At 36.2% G+C, this 21,658-nt stretch overlaps 1 protein-coding gene across 2 annotated transcripts in view; it reads left to right on the top strand.

Moving 5' to 3' along the window:
* Positions 1–206: 206 nt before the first annotated feature.
* Positions 207–21,658, top strand: part of LCP1 (lymphocyte cytosolic protein 1) — a 118,785-nt gene continuing 97,333 nt past the window's right edge. The window contains exons 1-2 of one of the 2 annotated variants that reach the window (XM_053708007.1): positions 217–297; positions 6,791–7,028. The gene's annotated coding sequence lies outside the window, so the exon portion shown is untranslated. Of the gene's footprint in view, positions 298–6,790; positions 7,029–21,658 lie in introns of both variants that reach the window. The other variant, XM_053708006.1, reaches the window with a different exon arrangement.

Genomic DNA, 21,658 nt, shown 5'->3' with positions numbered 1-21,658 from the left:
CTTATCCACAGTTATAATGTGTATCTGACCCGTATTGCGAGTTACTAAAGATTGCTTTATTAGAGAGGAAGTGGTAATGGTGTTAAAATCTTTTGGACTAATCAGGTTTTGTTAAAATTGGGGAAGGTTTAAAATTACATGTATGCAAGTGAACATTTCCTTATAAAGACATAACTGTTTTTCAGATATGTCACATTTGTCATTTCCTTCTTCTAACCACAGTTGACAAGAACTCCTGATCGCACAAAAGTGATCCTACAGTACTTGTTGGCGCTTAAGACCTACAGCTCATATTAGGTAAGTGAAGAAATGATAGTTAATTGAGAATTCTGAACAGATAACTCCAAGCTTGTACCTAAAATACAAATTAACCTATAAAGGAACTTTGCACATTGCTATGTAGCTCTTGGTCATATAATAACCACCTCCAAAAACACCATTAGGTTCTGCAGCTGCACAGGAAGTTTGTGGTCAGTCAGTGCAACAGCAATAACTGAGTAATAATCTCATGCAAGCCATCATTATTTTACTGAAAAAGATTTTCTCAATATTTAGTAAAAAGATAGAAATGATACTCTAACCATTTATTGTATAAATGATTCAGTTGGGATTAAAACAGTAGATTTCTATTGCTGATAAGAACAAATACGGCCATCAAGCCTATACTTTGCTATTATACACATTTTTGCACATTTTATTTTGACTAAAACTGATTGAATTTCAAGACAAGAAAACAAAATAAAACTATTTGTTGCTTATTTATTCAATTTTGTTTTCCAAGATAATCACTCATTTTTATTTCATGATGCTTTATTTGTTTCCCAAACTAATTATTCCTTGGCATTGATATAAGACGTTAAAAGTGTTTTATGGACCACATAACTGTGTGACACATCCTATTCACAGAAGAAAAGACACAAACCACGCAAAACCCCTCTCCATTTGTAAAACCCCAGCCTAAGAATCCACCACTTTCGCGCTATCCTATTTCTTACTCTTAAAAGTATTGATGTAAATTCTTCTTAATCTTGCAAAGAAGAAAAAACAGGATTCCATAGTACACAGTTTATAAAACATTGTGCTTAATGAAAGGATGAGACTTTAAAACTTCATTTAATAAGGCGTTTTTTATGTGTTTTAAATATTATTATTATTATCATTATTATCGGTTATTTGTAGAGCGCCAACAGATACAGTATATTACTTACAACTTTAATTTTCAGTGTAAATTGATTCTAATATATTTTTTAGATATTCTAATACATTTCATATCATTGTTCTTAGTAACATAACATTTGTATTTATATATGAGCTGATTTCTTTTTGATGTATTTCTTAATAAAATTATTATCATATATAATATCATTAGATTATTAAAGGGACAGTCTACACCAGAATTTTTATTGTTTAAAAAGATAGATAATCCCCTTATTACCCATTCCTTAGTTTTGCATAACCAACACAGTTATATAAATACACTTTTTACCTCTGTGATTACTTTGTATCTAAGCCTCTGCAAACTGCCCCCTTATTTCAGTTCTTTTGACAGACATCCATTTTAGCCAATCAGAGCTGGCTCACTGGAATTCCACGTGCGTGAGCACAGTGTTATCTATATGACACACATGAACTAACACCCGCTAGTGGTAAAAAACTGTCAAAATGCCCTGAGAAAAGAGGCGGCCTTCAAGGGCTTAGAAATTAGCATATGAACCTCCTAGGTCTAGCTTTTAACTAAGAATACCACGAGAACAAAGCGAAATTGGTGATAAAAGTAAACTGGAAAATTGTTTAAAATTACATTCTCTATCTGAATCATGAAAGTTTATTTTGGACTAAACTGTCCCTTTAATTAGCATACCAATTCCATAAAAAATGTTATCCAGAAATCAGACAAACCTTTCAGCATGGATAAATAAAAACCAGGATTAAATTTGATACGTAACATTATCAGACAACATTAACACAAACAGCTGATTATAAGTCTCCCAAAACAACCTTAATCTTGAAAAAGTGTAACAAACTGTTTTGAATGTATTAAAGGGATAGGAAAGTCAAAATTAAACTTGCATGATTCAGATAGAGCATGTCAATGTAAAACACTTTTAAATTCACTTCTATTTTCAAATGTGCTTTGTTCTCTTAGTATCCCTTGTTAAAAAATGAATACGCACATATCATACACTAGTGGGAGCTGCTGCTAATTGGTGCCTGCACACATTTGTCTTTTGTGTTCGTGATTGGCTAAATAGATATTTTCAGCTTCCTGTCAGTAGTGCAATGCTGTCCCTTCAGCAATGGATAACAAGAGAATGAAGACAATTTGATAATAGAATTAAATTGGAAAGATGTTTAAAATTGTATGTTCTATCTGAATCATAAAATAATTTTTTTTGGGTATACTATCCCTTTAAAGTCAGATTTTGAGTGTTTGCAAGGTTTAATACACACCCATCACATTGTCTTTTCAGCTATTTCTACAAAACTGAAACGGACATAAAACTAAAAAAAAATGTATTATGTGACTCAGAGCATAGTATGTTTTTTTAAAAAAAAAAGTTTCTAATTTATATATTATCATTTTTTTTCCTTATGGTATCTTTTGTTGAAGAGATACCTAGGTAGGTAAACATGCATGTGTCCTGAGCACTACACGGCAGAAAAAACTGCTGGTATCTACTGCTCATGCAAATGTGCATACTCCTGAACCTACAACCTACATTATTTTCAACAAAGGATACCAAGAGAAGCATGTATGGTTATAAAAGTAATTTGGAAGATTTCTTTTAAACTATTTGCTCTATCTGAATCATGAAAGAAACATTTTGGGGTTAATGTCCCTTTAACTGCATAAATGTAATTGTGTTTTTTAATGTTAACGTAATACTTGCTAGTCTGGGGGTGTTGAAGCTGCGAATTGATAATAGGATTTACAAGTTTTCTATATGGGCCTTTGAGAGTTAATGGCACTTTGGTGAGGTAGAGGGAGATAAAACTAAGAGATAGGTAGGAACTTTTAACTCCGTTTTATTGTTCTTGCATAACAAAAATGTCTTAAAAAAATGTATAAAACAAACTTATACAAACTAAAAAAAAGATACCCTCTATAACATAGTCCACTCTAACCTATAGATAAAAGAGAACTTGAAAAAATGTCAAGAAAAATAAAATAGAACAAAAAATGAGACAACCTTATCAGCTTTGACCAGGAGACGAGATACTTTACAATCCCACATACTGTGTCATAGCTTAGGTGAATAATTATTTTTTCCCTCCAAATTTTATCATTTTTATTAAAGTTTTAAAGAAAACATATTGCAACATATAATTGACATAATAAATACATAAATTAATCTAATTTAACTTCCTTAAATGGACATGAAACCGCAAATTTTTCTTTAATTATTTAGACAGAGCATTGATTTTGAAACCATTTTCCAAATTACTTCTATTATCAAATTGGCTTCATTCTTTTGGAATCCTTTGTTGAAGGATAAGCAAATCACTATTGGGAGCTATCTGAAAACATCTGGTGAACCAATAGCAAGAGAGAAATATGTAGTCATGTCCTTTTTATAACCATATACAATTATAAGCAGTATTCTTTATTCGTTCATCTTGTAAAAGAATCACAGGAACAAGTGAGTAATCCTGCAGTTAGTAAAAGTCTGCCCGGTTTCAGTCTGGGACCGTAATCATAGACTGACAGCTATTTACACATACACAGACTATTTCTTAAAAACAAACTGGCTCAGGATTAATTAGTTAAAAGCAAATTGCCTCAGGATTAACCCTATACTACCTCTCAGTAATTTAAAGGGACAGTCTAGTCCAAAATAAACTTTCATGATTCAGATAGAGAATGTGATTTTAAACAATTTTCCAATTTACTTTTGTCGCCAATTTTGCTTTGTTCTCTTGGTATTTTTAGTTGAAAGCTAAACCAAGGAGGTTCATATGCAAATGTGTAAGCCCTTGAAGACCTCCTCTTTTCTCAGGGCATTTTGACAGTTTTTCACTACTAGAGGGTGTTAGTTCATGTGTGTCATATAGATAACACAGTGCTCACGCACGTGGAGTTCCAGTGAGCCAGCTCTGATTGGCTAAAATGGATGTCTGTCAAAAGAACTGAAATAAGGGGGCAGTTTGTAGAGGCTTAGATACAAGGTAATCACAGAGGTAAAAAGTGTATTTATATAACTGTGTTGGTTATGCAAAACTAGGAAATGGGTAATAAAGGGATTATCTATCTTTTTGAACAATAAAAATTCTGGTGTAGACTGTCCCTTTAAGAACAGCAGACTGACATATACTAGCTCAAAGTTTCTCTATAATTGCTAGTAGATAACTGGTAGTTAAAACAAACCAAGTTAACTTTGTTCAATACATATAAACATGAGATCAAACCTGCATGGAATGCAGTATTAACATATGGAATGCTGTAACTTATGAAAGGGATTAAGTAAATTAATTCATAGACTCTATTGCATATCTATACATAGCATAAAATAGATGGCATACAGTAAACAGATATGATATTGAAAGCATCAATATTCAAATGCAATTCTATGCACCTGGAGCACCCTATATATGTAGATGCATAGGTTCAGCTCTCAGGTATCTCAAAGTTATGTCATGCTCATAATCGAAACATACATTAAGAATATACAGGTATACACATACTTAATCATAAACCCTAACATATCGAGATGCATATATACATAATATGGCTCCCAAGTACCATTTGGCTATCTGGCATCGCTATATATACTCTTTCATATTTTACCATATAAAATTATATTCTACAATCAAAGCTATTATATTAAAACTAGTCCTAAAGTCCGTGTACACGGGCCAAAATCCCCATCCACTTGGATCCCCTCTCCTTCCCCTTCAATGCCACTCTCAACTTTTTTGTCTGTAGTGCAGCGGTCCAACCTGCTGCAGCCCCCGTGCCCCCCTCTCGCTCCTGCCCCCCTCTCGCAACCTGCCCCCCGCTCCTGTCCCCCCCCTCTTGCAACCCGCCCCTCCTCTGTCTGATCCTTCCTTACGGCCAAGTATGTTTGTCTCACGCTTCAGTCTCTACTGCGCATGACTGCATCAGACAAACATAACTGACCTTTTATAATATAGGATATAAGTGTTCTAAGTCTTCTAATTATAAATGACCAATAGGGTCTGTAATAAGGAACCGAATAGATCAAATCATTTTTATATAACCTAATCTTAACATATCTATGACCAATATTAACCAATCAAATTATAATATTATGACATATTACATGTTGCCATTATGTATGAAACTCTACTTATCCTGATCCCCTCCCTTAATTAATAATTCTAAATGAAAAAAGGAAACATGGTTCTAGACCCTCCATAAGTTCCCTATATTATTCCAATATAAGAAGAGAGAGGAGAGAGAAGAGGGGGTAAATATTTTCCTATTTCCAGAAAATCTTTGCCTGTATTATTTGTAGCTGTACATTTCTAACTTCTCCCACCCCCTCCTAATCTTCCATAAGGAACTATTGACCTCTTGCTCTATATTTGAGCATTGCATTAGAGTAGTAAGGTTAAATAGTAAGTAGTAAGGATATACAATTTGTTTTTGGAATCTCTTCTCTTGAGACAAAAATACATTTTTCCTATTTCTAACTGAAATGTGTTATTCTTTCATCTACATGAAGGAGAACTTTAGCCTGTTCTATTATAATTTGATTACAGAGAGCTTGAATTGAATTACCTAAGAATGGCACTTTCTGTGATTTCCATCATTTTTATATGAATTTCCGGGTAGTTGTGTTTTTAAACTTTTCCAAAATTTCTAAATTATCCTTGTTTCAAAATTTTTTCCTAGCCAGGAGTTCATTGCCCAACCCACATTTCATACATGTAGCTTCTCTTTGCCATTCTATCTGGAGTTAAAGGGACAGTCTAGTATAAATTAAACTTTCATTATTCAGATAGGACTTTTAATTTTAATCAACTTTCCAATTTACTTTTATCATCAAATTTGCTTTTTTCTCTTGGTATTCTTCGTTTAAACTAAACATAGGTAGGCTCATATGCTAATTTCTAAGCCTTTGAGGGCTGCCTCTTATCACATGCTTTTTAAATCTCTTTTCAACACAAAGAGACAGAAAGTACACGTGGGCCATATAGATAACACTGTGTTCAGGCACAGAAAGTTATTTAAGATCTAGCACAATACAATGCTAAATTTAAGACAATAGATAATAAACAGTCACAGTCATGTGATCAGGGGGCTGGAAGAAGGTTCCTAGATACAAGGTAATCACAAAGGTAAAAAGTACATTACTATAACTGTGTTGGTTATGCAAAACTGGGGAATGAGTAATAAAGGGATTATCTATCTTTTAAAACAATAACAATTCTATGGTAGACTGTCCCTTTAAGTGTGCCAGATAAATACATTTAATTTGTTCCTCCTGATGATAGAGATCTATAGTGGTTTTCTTAACTTTCTTTAGCCTTCGATTGAGAGCATTTTCCCTAAAAAATCCAAAGCGCCTCCTTATATAGTTCTGACGAGAACCTGATTTGGAACTCAAAGGATCATTTTTAATTTCCTTATAAGTTGTTGGAGACTATATAAAGGTAGAGCTAAAGGAATCAATATGGTATCTTGATAAAGGCATCCTAGCCGAAACATGTTGAGAAAGCCATATTCTTTGTTATAAAAGACCAGGAGTATTTCCGAAAATAATTGGAAAAAGTTGTGTATTTGTAAAAAGTGAGCGCTCACGGAAACAACTTTTTACCTTTGAAGCATCGTATTGCACCTGAAGTGGATCTAGACATGACGCAGGGTGTATCCAGAAGACAATAGGTTACCCGCGGTCACGTGATCTACCTGGGGAAAGAAAGGATACAACACAGCAAATACGGTCGCTACATAGTGGCAACTCACCGGAGGTTGAAGATTCTACTTGCTGCTGGAGCAGACCGTGACGGTAGACTGACAGCAAGGTGACCAACACAGGAGTGTTTGATAAGGGTCACGGAAGGTAGGAGGGAAGCGTGGTAGTGTAAGACACGATAATAGCACCCGCTAAATAGATACTGCTAAGCCACATAGTCATAGCTGTTTTTGAATTTTAAGAACTGAAGGGATTCAACTAACAGTACTAACAGCATTATTACAGCTGAATCTGAGGAAATTACATCCCAAAAAAACTGCAAAGGACGCTTTGTACAATATACCCTTTGAAGCCCCTGTACCTTTTCTGGATTTTAACACTAATTCTTATTAAGGATATACAAATAAGATAGTGTGTGAGTAACATCGTAGCCCTGTGAGATTACAGCCCTGCCTATTTTGAAAAATATATATATTTTTCTTTTTTAACTTTTAACTATACGGATCCTTTTCAAAAGTCTACTGTTTATTCTATAGGAAATAGTAAGATTGAATAGCCAAAAAGTTTGTTGAAAGTATGAATGGATACACCAGTGTATAAATTATTGTAATCTACTATGTGTCATTTTTACTAATTGTATATGAATACATTTTTTCTGCCATCCATTGGAAATTGTTTGAAATCAACATAATACATTTTTAGAATTAATTTTCATAAAATGAAAATTGTTTGAATCTAAATAAATCTATATTATCTATTTTGACATAGAATATCTGGGATTTTATAGCACGTTAAGTATTGTTTGTTTTGTTTTTTTAATTAAGCAAGTAATACCTATAAGTATAATTTGGACCATACATCCAATTAATATAGAGATTCTTAAAGAGACACACACCATATTGTATTTGAGGTATTGCATCTTCATTTATATACTTTACCAAGGTCTTAAGAATATAAGATATAGTTCAATCAAGGGAAATCTGTTGAAGAATATAAAGGTACTAAAATTTGGTTAGTGTAAATTTTCCTACTCTCCAGTCCAGCATTATATTCACCATCCTTTATACTTTTTGTAATTGTTGTCTTTACAAATTAAATTTTGGGATAATTTGTATATATTAAAGGAGGCTGAGTCTGAGTTCATAACGGAATATGTTTTCGTACTTGCCATAAAAATGTAACTATGTTCTTATTTAAAAACAGTATATCTTGTTTACACAAAGGAATTTGTATGTCTTGTATTAAATAGAGAATCTTTGGAAACAGCATATTTTTTGATAATATTGACTTTACCATTTAACATTATGGAAGCTTAGACCATTTTTCCAAAAGAGTTACCATCTCAGATAATTTATCCTTATAATTAAGTTTATACCATGAACACACCAAAACACCCTGGAACATGGTCAGCTCCTTGTTTGCATCTGCAATATTGTAATAATGTTTTTTAGACTTGCTAGCAGTTCTCCCTCACTACAAAAATTATCATGTATTAGGCCATTTAACACAACTAGATATGTTAATAGCAGGAACAACCACTGGGAATCGTCTAGAAAGAGGTGATTTGAACATCAATGACTTTTGAATATAAGCTCACCTTAACAACAAGGTCTATCTGCAGCCTAAGGAGCAGCTATGAATTTAGTCCATTGTCAAAATATGTCAATATATCACACCCTTTAGGAAATCAATATTTTGTTAACTTTATAATATGTATCTAACATTTTCATGTTAAAATATTTCAGACAAAAAGTGAAACAAATTATAAATATTACCTATAAAACAGTATAGGTAAAAAATCCCAAATGTTAGTGTTTTGGGGAGGTGAAATAAAGTTAAATGTCAGGCAATAAAATGTGTGTTTGATTTTTTTTATTTTTATAGTAAATAATGAGTCCTATGCAGTTATTTACTATGTGCACTTCATATGGTGGCATTTGCACCTGGGTAGCACTTGCTGATTGGTGTCTAAATGTAGCCACCAGTCAGCAAGCGCTACCCAGACTCATAATCTTACATTATTGCTTTTTCAAAATAAGATACCAAGAACAAAGAAAAATGTGTAATAGAAGTAAATTAGAAAGTTGCTTAAAATTGCATGATCTATCTGAATCACGAAATATTAATTTTTCTTAACTAGACTATTCCTTTAAGATAAGAATTTCCATCAAGGAATTTCTCTATTTTATTTAAGTTTGAGTGAAAACTTAAGGGAAACACCTTTTTAATTACAGCACTTTTTTAACATGCTACTCAGGTGTAGAATTCATTAACGCATTCTACAGGGGGCTATAATTCGACAAACTCCCCCCCCCCCCCCACCACTCGCCTTATTTAGAGATTTAGAGGAGCCAATACAGACCTTACTGGAGTAGACCATGCTTGCCACTCTCAATTTGTTAGTGAAATTTGCATTGCTTTGCAGCATACTATCCAATCACCTCTACTGAGGCCAATTAGGGATAATTGAAGGCATAGGCTTGTGAAATATGTAATGTGCACTACTAGTTATCAAAATTGTACAACCCACAATTAAATAACAGTAAAATGAGACAAAATAAAGTTTGTTTCTACACATAATTAAACATTTTACAATACAATCTCAGTGTTTAATGTCCCTTTAAACTTTAGATATTTGATTTCCTTATTTTTTTTAAGAAAGATGTATTACAAATACACTTTGTTTAACCCATAGGTTGCAGTGCATTGCAACATAACTCAACGCAAGGTAATGTTATATTCAGACCAATAACCTTCTCCTTTTAGGTCAGATACACTAATGGTTATGAAACCTGAATTGTGACCATCTCTGTAGTTTCAGGATATTTCAGTATAAACTGTGGTATTGATCTTATGACACTCACCATGGGACTCATTTTTATATTACCTACAGTAATCTTGGCTCTTGGTGAACTCTATAGAGGCTTTGCATTTTGTATACGTTGTACATTGCATCATTTTAATTTTAGGATATGTAAATATACAGTACAGTATATCCATTCACTATGTATGGTCCAGGTACAAGTTCTTAACTATACAAATATTAACATGATTTAAATTGTAAAGCCCCCCTCATCCTCCCCCTCCAAGGACCAAAGGTAAGGTGATCTTCAAGGGGTTAGTGGTAGGTTTTTTTAAGGGGGGATTAGGTGGGTTTTAGAGTAGGGTTGGTTGTGTGGGTGGTGGGTTTTAATGTTGGGGGGAGAATTGTAATTTTTTTTTCAGGTAAAAGAGCTGACTACTTTGGGGCAATGCCCCACAAAAGGCCCTTTTAAGGGCTATTTGTAATTTAGTGTAGGGTAGGGCTTTTTTATTTTGGGGGGGGGGCTTTTTTATTTTGTAGGGGGATTAGATTAGGTGTAATTAGTTTAAAAATCTTGTAATTTCTTTATTATTTTCTGCAATTTAGTGTTTATTTTTTTTTATTTAATTGTAATTAATTGTATTTAATTTAGGTAATTAATTTAATTGTAGTGTAGTGTTAGGTGTAATTGTAACTTAGGTTAGGTTTTATTTTAAAGGTAAATTTGTCTTTATTTTAACTAGGTACCTAGTTAAAATAAATACAAAGTTGCCTGTAAAATTAAAATAAACCCTAAGCTAGCTACAATGTAACTATTAGTTATATTGTAGCTATCTTAGGGTTTATTTTACAGGTAAGTAGTTTTAAATAGGAATAATTTAGTTAATTGTAGTAATTGTTTTTAGATTTATTTTAATTATATTTAAGTTAGGGGGTGTTAGGTGGGTTAGACTTAGATTTAGGGGTTAATAACTTTAATATAGTGGCGGCGACGTTGGGGGCAGCAGATTAGGGGTTAATAAATGAAGGTAGGTGGCGGCGATGTTAGGGACTGCAGATTAGGGGTTAATAATTTTTAACTAATGTTTGCGATGCGGCAGTGCGGCGGTTTAGGGGTTAATATGTTTCTTATAGTGGGGGTGATGTCCGGTTCGGCAGATTAGGGGTTAAAATATTTATTTTAGTGTTTGCGATATGGGGGGCCTCGGTTTAGGGGTTAATAGATAGTTTATGGGTGTTAGTGTACTTTTTAGCACTTTAGTTAAGAGTTTTATGCTACGGCGTTGTAGTCTAAAAATCTTAACTACTGACTTTAAAATGCGGTACGGGTCTTGACAGGAGAGGGTGTACCGCTTACTTTTTGTCAGACTCGTAATACCGGCGCTATGCAAGTCCCTTTGAAAATATAGGATACGCAATTGACGTAAGTGGATTTGCGGTATTTCCGAGTCTGGCCAAAAAAGTGAGCGGTACACCTGTACCTGCAAGACTCGTAATACCAGCGGGCTTTAAAAAGCAGCGTTAGGACCTCTTAAAGCTGCTTTTTAAGGCTAATGCAAAACTCGTAATCTAGGCCAATGTGTTTCCAAAACATCATGCAATAACCAAAATTAATTATATTTCAAAATGTTATAGAAAAGTAATTACCGGCTATATGTCACAATGTCAGGTAAGTAAAGTTTTAGATGTAGGCATGGCACTAAGGAGTTTTGGATTATAGTGATTGCCCAAGTACTTTGCTGCTATTTGCTCTGCATTCCACCTTGGAGGTGAGTAGCTTTACATCACAGCAAAGTGGATGCTAGAGCATAGCAGTAACGAAGGCGGACGTGCTCAAATAACAATCTTCTTTATACCATATCTAAGAGGGAACATCTTTTACATAATTAAATACCTCGTCATAGTGCTACTTTATATATTAACCTGTATAGGACTCTCTACATTGTGCCCATATTCTCACACTCTTACTCATTTATTTGTAGAAAATTATTACAGACTTTACTACAGTCAGTATTAGGAGGTGTTACACTTTCTGTTTGTTGTATAAAAAAATTATCATTGAGAAAACATCCAATGGGGGAAAAAAATAACGTTCACAGTCCCTTTAACCCCTCAAGTTTGCCCAGTGTACTGTGTTGATGTAATTCCTACATCCAACATAAAGGTTCATGCTACAGTCCCCGCTGTCAACTAAGACAGCAGAGATTGCAGCTGGTGGCAGAAGTCATCTGCCTTCATATGGTAAGGGAGCACTGATCTTATGAAGGCAGATCACTGATCGTTACAGAGGGTGACAGTGTCTGTGTCACTCTCTGAAGTGATCATTGTTGGTGCCAAGGGGAAGGGAGAAGCGGGGTTCCCTACACTACAGAAATATGTGAGGCCGGGGAAAGGTAGGGTTGGGGACCTATGCTGAACAAAATTGGCTGGAGGAGGCTGTGGGAGTCTACACTACAGAAAAAAAAGGATCTTGGAGGGGGAGGATGAGGGGGGGCTTTACAATTTAAATCATGTTAATATTTGTATAGTTAAGAACTTGTACCTGGACCAAACATAGTGAATGGATATACTGTACTGTATATTTACATATCCTAAAATTAAAATGATGCAATGTACAAGGTATACAAAATGCAAAGCCTTTATAGAGCAAAGTGGATGCTAGAGCATAGCAGTAATGAAGCCGGACGTGCTCAAATAACAATCTTCTTTATACCATATCTAAGAGGGGAACGTCTTTTACATAATTAACTACCTACTTTATATATAAACCTGTATAGCACTCTCTACATTGTGCCCATATTCCCACACTCTTACTCATTTATTTGTAGAAAATTATTACAGACTTTACTACAGTCAGTCTTAGGAGGTGTTACACTTTCTGTTTGTTGTATAAAAATGTATCATTGAGAAAACATCCAATGGGGAAAAAAAATAACGTTCACAGTCCCTTTAACCCCTCAAGTTTGCCCAGTGTACTGTGTTTATGTAGTACCTACATCCAACATAAAGGTTCATGCTGCAGTCCCCGCTGTCAACTAAGACAGCAGAGACTGCAGCTGGTGGCAGAAGTAATCTGCCTTCATATGGTAAGGGAGCACTGATCTTATGAAGGCAGATCCCTGATCGTTACATAGGGTGACAGTGTCTGTGTCACTCTCTGAAGTGATCATTGTTGGTGCCAAGGGGGAGGGGGGAGCGGGGTTCCCTACACTACAGAAATATGTGAGGCCAGGGAGAGGTAGGTTTGGATCTGATAGAATTTGCAATCAGCCAATAGGATTGAAGTTCAATCCTATTGGCTGATCCAATCAGCCAATAGGATTGAGCTGGCATTCTATTGGCTGTTCCTGCATCAGCCAATAGGTTTTTTTCTACCTTAATTCCGATTGGCTGATAAAATTCTATCAGTCAATCGGAATTGAAGGGACGCCATCTTGGATGACGTCATTTAAAGGAACCTTCAGTCAGTCATCGGCCGTGGAAAGAAGAGGATGCTCAGCATCGGATGTCTTGAAGATGGACCCGCTCCGCGCCGGATGGATGAAGATAGAAGATGCTGTCTGAATGAAGACTTCTGCCCATCTGGAGGACCACTTCTGCCCGGTTGGGTGAAGATGTGTCCCGGTAAGGTGATCTTCAAGGGGTTAGTTTTAGGTTTTTTAAAGGGGGGAGTTGGGTGGGTTTTAGAGTAGGGTTGGTTGTGTGGGTGGTGGGTTTTAATGTTCGGGGGGAATTGTAATTTTTTTTCAGGTAAAAGAGCTGATTACTTTGGGGCAGTGCCCCGCAAAAGGCCTTTTTAAGGGCTATTTGTAATTTAGTGTAGGGTAGGGCTTTTTTATTTTGGGGGGCTTTTTTTATTTTGTTAGGGGGATTAGATTAGGTCTAATTAGTTTAAAAATCTTGTAATTTCTTTATTATTTTCTGCAATTTAGTGGGGTTTTTTTGTACTTTAGATAATTTTATTTAATTGTAATAAATTGTATTTAATTTAGGTAATTAATTTAATTGTAGTGTAGTGTTAGGTGTAATTGTAACTTAGGTTAGGTTTTATTTTACAGGTAAATTTATCTTTATTTTAACTAGGTAGTTATTAAATAGTTAATAACTATTTAATAACTATTCTACCTAGTTATAATAAATACAAAGTTGCCTGTAAAATAAAAATAAACCCTAAGCTAGCTACAATGTAACTATTAGTTATATTGTAGCTAGCTTAGGGTTTATTTTATAGGTAAGTATTTAGTTTTAAATAGGAATAATTTTTATTTTAATAATATTTAAGTTAGGGGGTGTTAGGGTTAGGGTTAGACTTAGGTTTAGGGGTTAATAACTTTATTATAGTGGTGGCGACATTGGGGGCAGCAGATTAGGGGTTAATAAATGTAGGTAGGTTGCGGCGACATTGGGGGCAGCAGAGTAGGGGTTAATAAATAAAATGTAGGCGTCGGCGATGTTGGGGGCAGCCGAGCCGGAGCGGCAGATTAGGGGTTAATAATATAATGCAGGTGTCGGCGATGGGGACGGCAGATTAGGGGTTAATAAGTGTAATATTAGGGGTGTTTAGACTCAGGGTTCATGTTAGGGTGTTAGGTGTAGACATAAATGTATTTTCCCCATAGGAATCAATGGGGCTGCGTTAGGAGTTTTACGCTGCTTTTTTGCAGGTGTTAGTTTTTTTTTTCAGCTGGCTCTACCCCATTGATCCCTATGGGGAAATTGTGCATGAGCAAGTTTTACCAGCTCACCGCTAACGTAAGCAGCGCTGGTATTGAGGTGAGATGTGGAGCAAAATTTTGCTCTACGATCACTTTTTTGCGGCTAACGCCGGGTTTGTAAAAACCCGTAGTACCAGCACTGTCTGTAAGTGAGCGGTGAGCATAAACTGCTCGTTAGCACTGCACAGCCTCTAACGCAAAACTCATAATCTAGGTGATTGTTTTCTTGAGAAGGGTTTTGTGGATTATGGGTGAATCCCTTATTTAAAAGAGGCACTAATAAATATGTGTACAGGGACTGCTAGAGCAGAGTCTGAGTAAACATTCATTACTAATCTACCTCCCAGACTCTATTGCAAACGTAAAAGTTAAAGGGATTCTGTATTATATTAGTGCTAAAAAACTTATCCCTGACTTTGGAAACAGTCCACATTACCTACCCTAGACAGTTGGAAAAAAACAGGTACAACACACACTTGTACTTGAAAGATATAGGTACTCAAGAGATAAGTTAGAAATGTATGAATGAATACAGGAGATTCGGCAAGTTTACGATCTCCCTTTCTAGAATGCTTAGCTCATTCATCTGGGATTCTACTACTGGACTCTCTAAATTCACTTGATGAGGGATGTACTTTAATTCAGGAACTCTCTGCCTGCACAGAATTTACATGTTTTGCTATGTGCTATACATGCTTTGATTATCACACTTACTACCACCGACATGGGAAAGACTTCTTAGGCAGAGGTTTACACCCAAGGACAGCTACCCTATATTGTATGCTTTGTAATAACTCTGTCAATTCACTTAGGCACTGTATCCTTTATGTTCATCTTCTTACAGTTGTTTGATTTGTACTGTATCTGCATCTTAATTTTACAATATAGTTTAAAGTTGGGTTGGAAAATACACAATATCTGCACAATGTACCTTAAATACGCTACGATTGTGATGATTGACACCCCCTGCTAGCAGCCGATTGACCGCGAATGTGCAGGGGGCGGCATTGATCAAGTATTTCTTGTGAAATGCTTGTGCAATGCTTGTTTCTGCATGAGGCTTCAGGCTCACCAGAAACATAAGTTAAGAAGCAGCGGTCTTAAGACTGCTTCTCCTTAACTCGTCCGCCACCTCTGAGGCGGCGGACAGCAATCTGCCCGATCGCATACGATCGGGTTAATTGACACCCCCTGCTAGTGGCCGATTGGCCGCGAATCTGCAGGGGGCGGCATTGCACAAGCATTTCACAAGGAATGCTTGTGCAATGATAAATGCCGACAGAGTATGCTTTTGGCATTTTTTGATGTCTGGAGGACATGATCGCTACAGACACATGATAAATCGGCCCCTAAGTCTGAACGTACCTCATTTCCAATAAGTCTCCTTTTCCTATTTTTTTTCCTTCAATAAAAAAAATTTAGGAAAATCTATAAAAAAATTCCTCTCGTGGTTGTCAATCGACATTTTTTGAAAGCAATGTCTGTATTTTCTGCTACCAGGGTCATGTTGAATTAAAATTTAAAGCCTCTTAAATGTCTAAATATATTGCTCATCATTTCCAACGTGGTGACTTCTGGTTAAGGGATGAAACAGAAAGCCCAGTTTATAATAGGACAGTTATAGGGGCATGAAAACCAACATTTTTCTTTCATTATTCAAATACAGCATACAATTTTAAACACATTTCCTATTTACTTCTATAATCAAATTTGCTTTATTCTCTTTCTATAATTTGTTGAAAAGCAGCAATGCACTACTTAGAGCTAGCTGAAAACATCAGCTGAGCCAATGGCAAGAGGCATTTATGTGCAGACACCATTCAGCAGCTAGCTCCCAATAGTGCATTGCTTGCTGCTCTGAGCCTACCTAAATATGCTTTTCAACAAGGGATTCTAAGAGAATGAAGCAAATTAAATAATGGAAGTAAAAAGTTGTTTAAAATTGATTTCGACCGATGCTGTCCCTTCAGCAATGGATAACAAGAGAATGAAGAAAATTTGATAATAAAATTAAATTGGAAAGTTGTTTAAAATTGTATGTTCTGAGGTTCCGGAGGTGGAGCACAGGTGTGAGGTCATGTGAGACACCTGCTCTGATCTATCTACCTGCAAGCTTGCTGGCGGGAATTCTGCGCCTCAACCCCTTGACCTGGGGAGGCTTGCATAAGCTCATAGCATACTGCTACTGGAACCCGAATTAGTGCCACTACAAAGCACTAAAACTGCAGGAGGCAGCAACCACAAAGATATAGCACGAAATAAAATACCCATGCGGTCATACCTCCATAAGGAAGAAGACACAGCTTCTAGATGTAAAAGAGCACGGCGCCGACTGAGAGGGGAGGAGAGTGTCCCTACCTGGGGTTCCTACGGTCTGTGATCGTCCTGCCGATTGAATCCTGTCAGGCGGCCTTGGGGTGGAGGCGCTTGTCGCTTGGACTCCTTCCAGCTGGGGGACCCCCATCGTCAAAAGAGCTACAGCTTCTGCGGCAAAAGAGAAGGTGTAATAGCTCCGTAAGCGCAATTTTCTCTTGATCCGGTTGTTCCCCTCCCACCGGTGCTGCGAGAGGGGCACGGATCGTCTCTGTTAGCTGCGCTATTCCTCCAACCAGAGAGGCTCCCCACTCCACTATCTGCCGGGTTTTTCTTCTCCCTGGCCAAGGTATCCCAGGACAACCAACTTTACCTGTCAGTGTATGCGCTCCCCCTCCCACCGGTGCTGCGTGAGGGGGGCCAACTTTCACAGATGAGACCATCGGCAATGGGTAAAGTAAAAATTACTCATATAATGTATAACTGAGCTACGAGCATTTTTTCTTTTTGCTCTTTCCTCTTTTTTTTTCTCTGTTTGCCTGCTTCAAAGTACTACTTACTATAAGTTGTGCAGCATAAATCTAAACTTTCAACACAATTGTCACAACTTAATCAATATTGCAACAATCATAAGTGGTTTTTTAAATTGCTGCTGCAAAAATAAAAACGGACTTCAAGTCTGGATTATAAGACTGAAAAATTATATTTAACTTAATTGGACAAATGGTTCCCCAGACTTAAGAGTAAGAGCAGCTTTAAAGAGGCCTATAAAACACTTTATCCCCGGCTTGGCGGTTAGTGCCTCCTTCATTTGCTTAACTACAAAGAAGCCAGATGGACAAAGAGGGAACTGTATATTCTCTATAACTTGCATGAGCTACTAACCTCCTTACCTGCTTCTCTTTGCTTGGCCTATTCTGTCCTACACGACATAAGGAGAAGGGGAGAAAAAGGAAGGAAAAAGGGGGACCTGGAACAATAGAAAAATTTATCCCCTGTACCCCAGCATACTAACATCTTGCTGCTTGTTTGTTTTTTTCTGCTGTTATAGGCATATTATAACCCACTGGTTTAAAGGGTAACAGTAATTGTAGCCTTTTTTTTTGCAGGTGACAGGAATTGGGAAAGGGGAAAAAAAAAAGTAAAAAACATTAACATATGCATGTTGCTATAAAACAGCAAACTCCTGCCTTAATTTGTTGTCAATCTAATAACTCCTTATTCCTTCTAGGAAACATCAACATGTCTGAATAATTGTAAAAATAATAGGGGTATTAGTATTTAGAAGTATATTTTGCATCAAGTAAAGTTTGGATAAGCATATATCTGCAATTGCAATTTCCTACTGTATCCATAATATCAGCAAAGGTTTAAATTTAAGAGGTCATTTGCTTCAATAGGTCAGCTTACTGCATTGTTAAATAGGCAGTCTTCCTCGCATACTCCCTTACCTGTATAATTGTCTAAAGAAAAACAAAATTTTTCTATGCTACTTTGCTGTTGTTCTAAGGAAGGAAGTGGGAAAGAAAAAAAGAGAAAAAAATCTTTTCTTAAGTCATAGTTGAATATAGATATGAGATGCCTAAAATACTGACTATGCTTGTCTGTGCCTAGAGGCGGAGGGAAGGAGAAGGGGGAAGAAAAAGGAATAAGGGAAATTAAAATATTAGAGAAATCTACTTTATCTATCCCAATTTATAAATACTTTACTGCCTTCTTTGTCTCTCTGTCACAGGCACGTCATAATCTATTGGTTCAAAGGGAACAGTATCTGTAGCTTAGTTTATGCTTCACTTCTGAAAGGAGACAGGAGGGGGAGAACTAGCATATGCATGTTGTTATAATACATTAAGTTCTGTTTTAACCTGTTACAAATCTAACATTTGTTTATTTTTTTTAAGAAAATATTAACATGTCTGACTCTATGCAGTAAAAATAAGGGTATTGGAAAATAGAAATAAATTGCACTAATGAATATCTCTGAGGAAGGTTGGGATAAGTATATTCTTGTAAAAGTAATAGCTCATTGCTCCTAAAATACTAGCAAAGGTATAATCTAAGAAACCTTCTGCTTCAACAGGATTATTCTCTTAACTGAATTCAATTTTGAAAATACAGCTCTCCCTTAACACCTCCTTATTTGTATAGCTGTCCAAGGCTAAGCGCTACTTTCTCAAGTTAGGTGGTTGTTGTACATAATATCTTCAACCATAGTTAGGGTAAGATATGAGCTATTTATCATATTGAGCACTCTAAAACATATACAGGGTTGCTCTTATTTGTAAGAAGGCAAGGTAGGGAAGATTAACCCAAGACTCAGGGAAACTATAACTAGGCAGCTCAAATAATAATCTCTGTACGCTGCTTTTTAACTTCCTCGCTCTATCACGTAAACTTTCGCATGCAAATGTGAGATACAAATTTTGTTAAATTAAAATATCTAGCCCTTTCTGTATATAAAACTTGCTTCTAGGGCATTAGTAAAGCTATGCTATAAAATCGCCCCATCAATCCACAAATCTAAATTAGGAATATTCTTACTTGTCTGGAACTGATAAGAGAAAATTGTTAAAGGGTTCTTACCCCTGTTAGGTAGAATAGGGGAAGAAGAATCAGGCTGCCTTGGTCTAAACTTGTCATAGCTTGGTTGAATAGTTCATACTAAATCACTTAAATAAAACACATCCTCTTGTGGATCACAGTTTTGTTTTTGTTTTCCTTTTATACGCACATAATCACTGCTGGGAATCACATAATTCGCTTTTTTGCACCTTGCCTCACAGGCTAACAATATAGAGATCACTCTTTCTTAATTCACCACTTTCCCCCCCCCCTTTTTTTTTTTTTTTTTTCCTCCCTTTTCTTCCCCTTACACACAGAACCTACCCTTCTTTCCCTTTCCCCCCCTTCTCTTTCACCCAAATACTTCACAACAACTCACTCCTACATTCTCACATCACACCTCTCCACACTAACTTAATCACGTCCTTATCCTGACCATTGGTCCATAACTCACAAGCCCCCACCCACTTAGTCACTCACGTCCCTTACACAGCTCTCACTTGTCCTATGGAAAGATTTTTAAACACCTCCCCTAGAACTACTTCTCCAAGCATGGCAGGCAGACATAAGGACAAAAAAATTAAAGGAGTCCCAGAAAATGTAACAGATACTACTATACCTACTACCAATCCTGTTACAGAGACCTTAAATATTCAAAACTTGGTCTCTAACATCTCAGAAGCACTAACTCCCAAATTTGAAACTTTGAGATCTGAGATAAAACAGGACATAGCACAACTTTCCCAGGAAATTAGGCAATTTTCAAATAGACTACAGGAGGCAGAGCAGAGGGTTTCGGACCTAGAGGATCTTACCATCTCGCACAGTTCTAATCTAGAAGAAACTAATTCTAAAATCCAAAAACTAATGGCAAAAGTCGAGGACCTTGAAAATAGATCTCGTAGGAACAACATAAGGATTATAGGAATACCTGAGGGCAAAAAATATGAAGACTTATCTTTGTTTGTTACCCAGACTTTAGTACAACTTTTAGGAATGCCTACTTCTAATATAATAATAGAAAGGGCACACAGAATAGGTCCACCCCCAATAGACAACAAAACAAATAGGCCCAGACCAGCAATTGTGCGCTTCCTAAACTACCTTGACAAAACCAATATACTTCAACAATTTAGAAAGAAACAACCAATTAGTTTAGACGGTGCCAAAATCCTCTTGTTCCAAGACTTCTCAGCCGAGACAGCCACAAAGAGGAAAGAATTGGCACCAATATGCACAAAACTGATACAGAAGAGGACCACTATTGGATTAAGAACTCAGTAGGGGAGATCTCCCTGCTGAGCGTTGAGTTAAGATTTTGTGGGGTTCTGAATAATTATTTAGAATTTTTTCTTCTCTTTGTCCCCTCCCTCCTCTCCCCTTTTTTTTTTTTTTTTTTTTTTTTTCTCTCTCCCCCCCCCTGCTCCCGCCCCTGTTCCTGCCCTCTGTCACAATTGCCCTATTTCAGTTAATAGATGATTAAAAGATTAGACAAAGTTAAACTCATATCATGGAACATTGGTGGTATCTCGACCCCCATCAAAAGAAAAGCAATTGTCTCCCACCTGAGAAAAATGCAGGCAGACCTCGCATTTTTGCAAGAAACACATTTAAACATAGATGAAATTAAAAAAATTAAAGGCTCTTGGATAAAAGAGGTTGTTGCCTCTCCCAGTTTCGGGAGAAAAAGAGGGGTAGCCATACTGATTGGAAAAAGACTAGAATATGAGTTAATCCACTCTGAAAGGGACCCTGAGGGGAGGTTTGTGATGATGAAAATTAAAATCCAAGATCAATTATTTACTCTTTGTAATATATACGCACCTAACATGCTAGACTATGAGTTTTGGGATATGCTGCAATCTAAAATATTAACTTATTCAGAGGGTTATGTGGTATTAGGCGGTGACTTCAATATGGTACCACAATCTCCACTAGACAGGCTTCGGCAGACAAATAAACAAGCAAAACAAAAAAGAGATAACCTCGAAACTAAAATATTTAAAACTTTAACTCAGAATTTAGCTGTCAAAGACATCTGGAGGATCCAAAACCCTGATATCCGAGAATACACCTGCCTTTCTAGGGCTCATAAAACTCTTTCCCGAATAGATCTCTTTTTAGTTGATGATAGAATATGCACAATGAAAACTAACGCAGGAATAACTCCTGTAATTTTATCAGATCACTCTCCTATCTTTTTAGAACTACAGCTAAATCGGTTCATACACTCCACTACAAGATTTAGATTCCCATATCATTTGGTCAACGATTCCAAATTTAAGAATCATTTGATCAATAGATTCAAGGAATACCTTCATTATAACTCCGAATTTGCGAATCGCCCGGAAATATTCTGGGGAGCTGCAAAAGCAGTCCTCAGA

Source organism: Bombina bombina, chromosome 3 (genome assembly GCF_027579735.1).
Source record: "Bombina bombina isolate aBomBom1 chromosome 3, aBomBom1.pri, whole genome shotgun sequence".
Taxonomy (NCBI): domain Eukaryota; kingdom Metazoa; phylum Chordata; class Amphibia; order Anura; family Bombinatoridae; genus Bombina; species Bombina bombina.
Note: the sequence above shows the minus strand (reverse complement) of the source record. Positions and strands in the feature narration are given on the sequence as shown.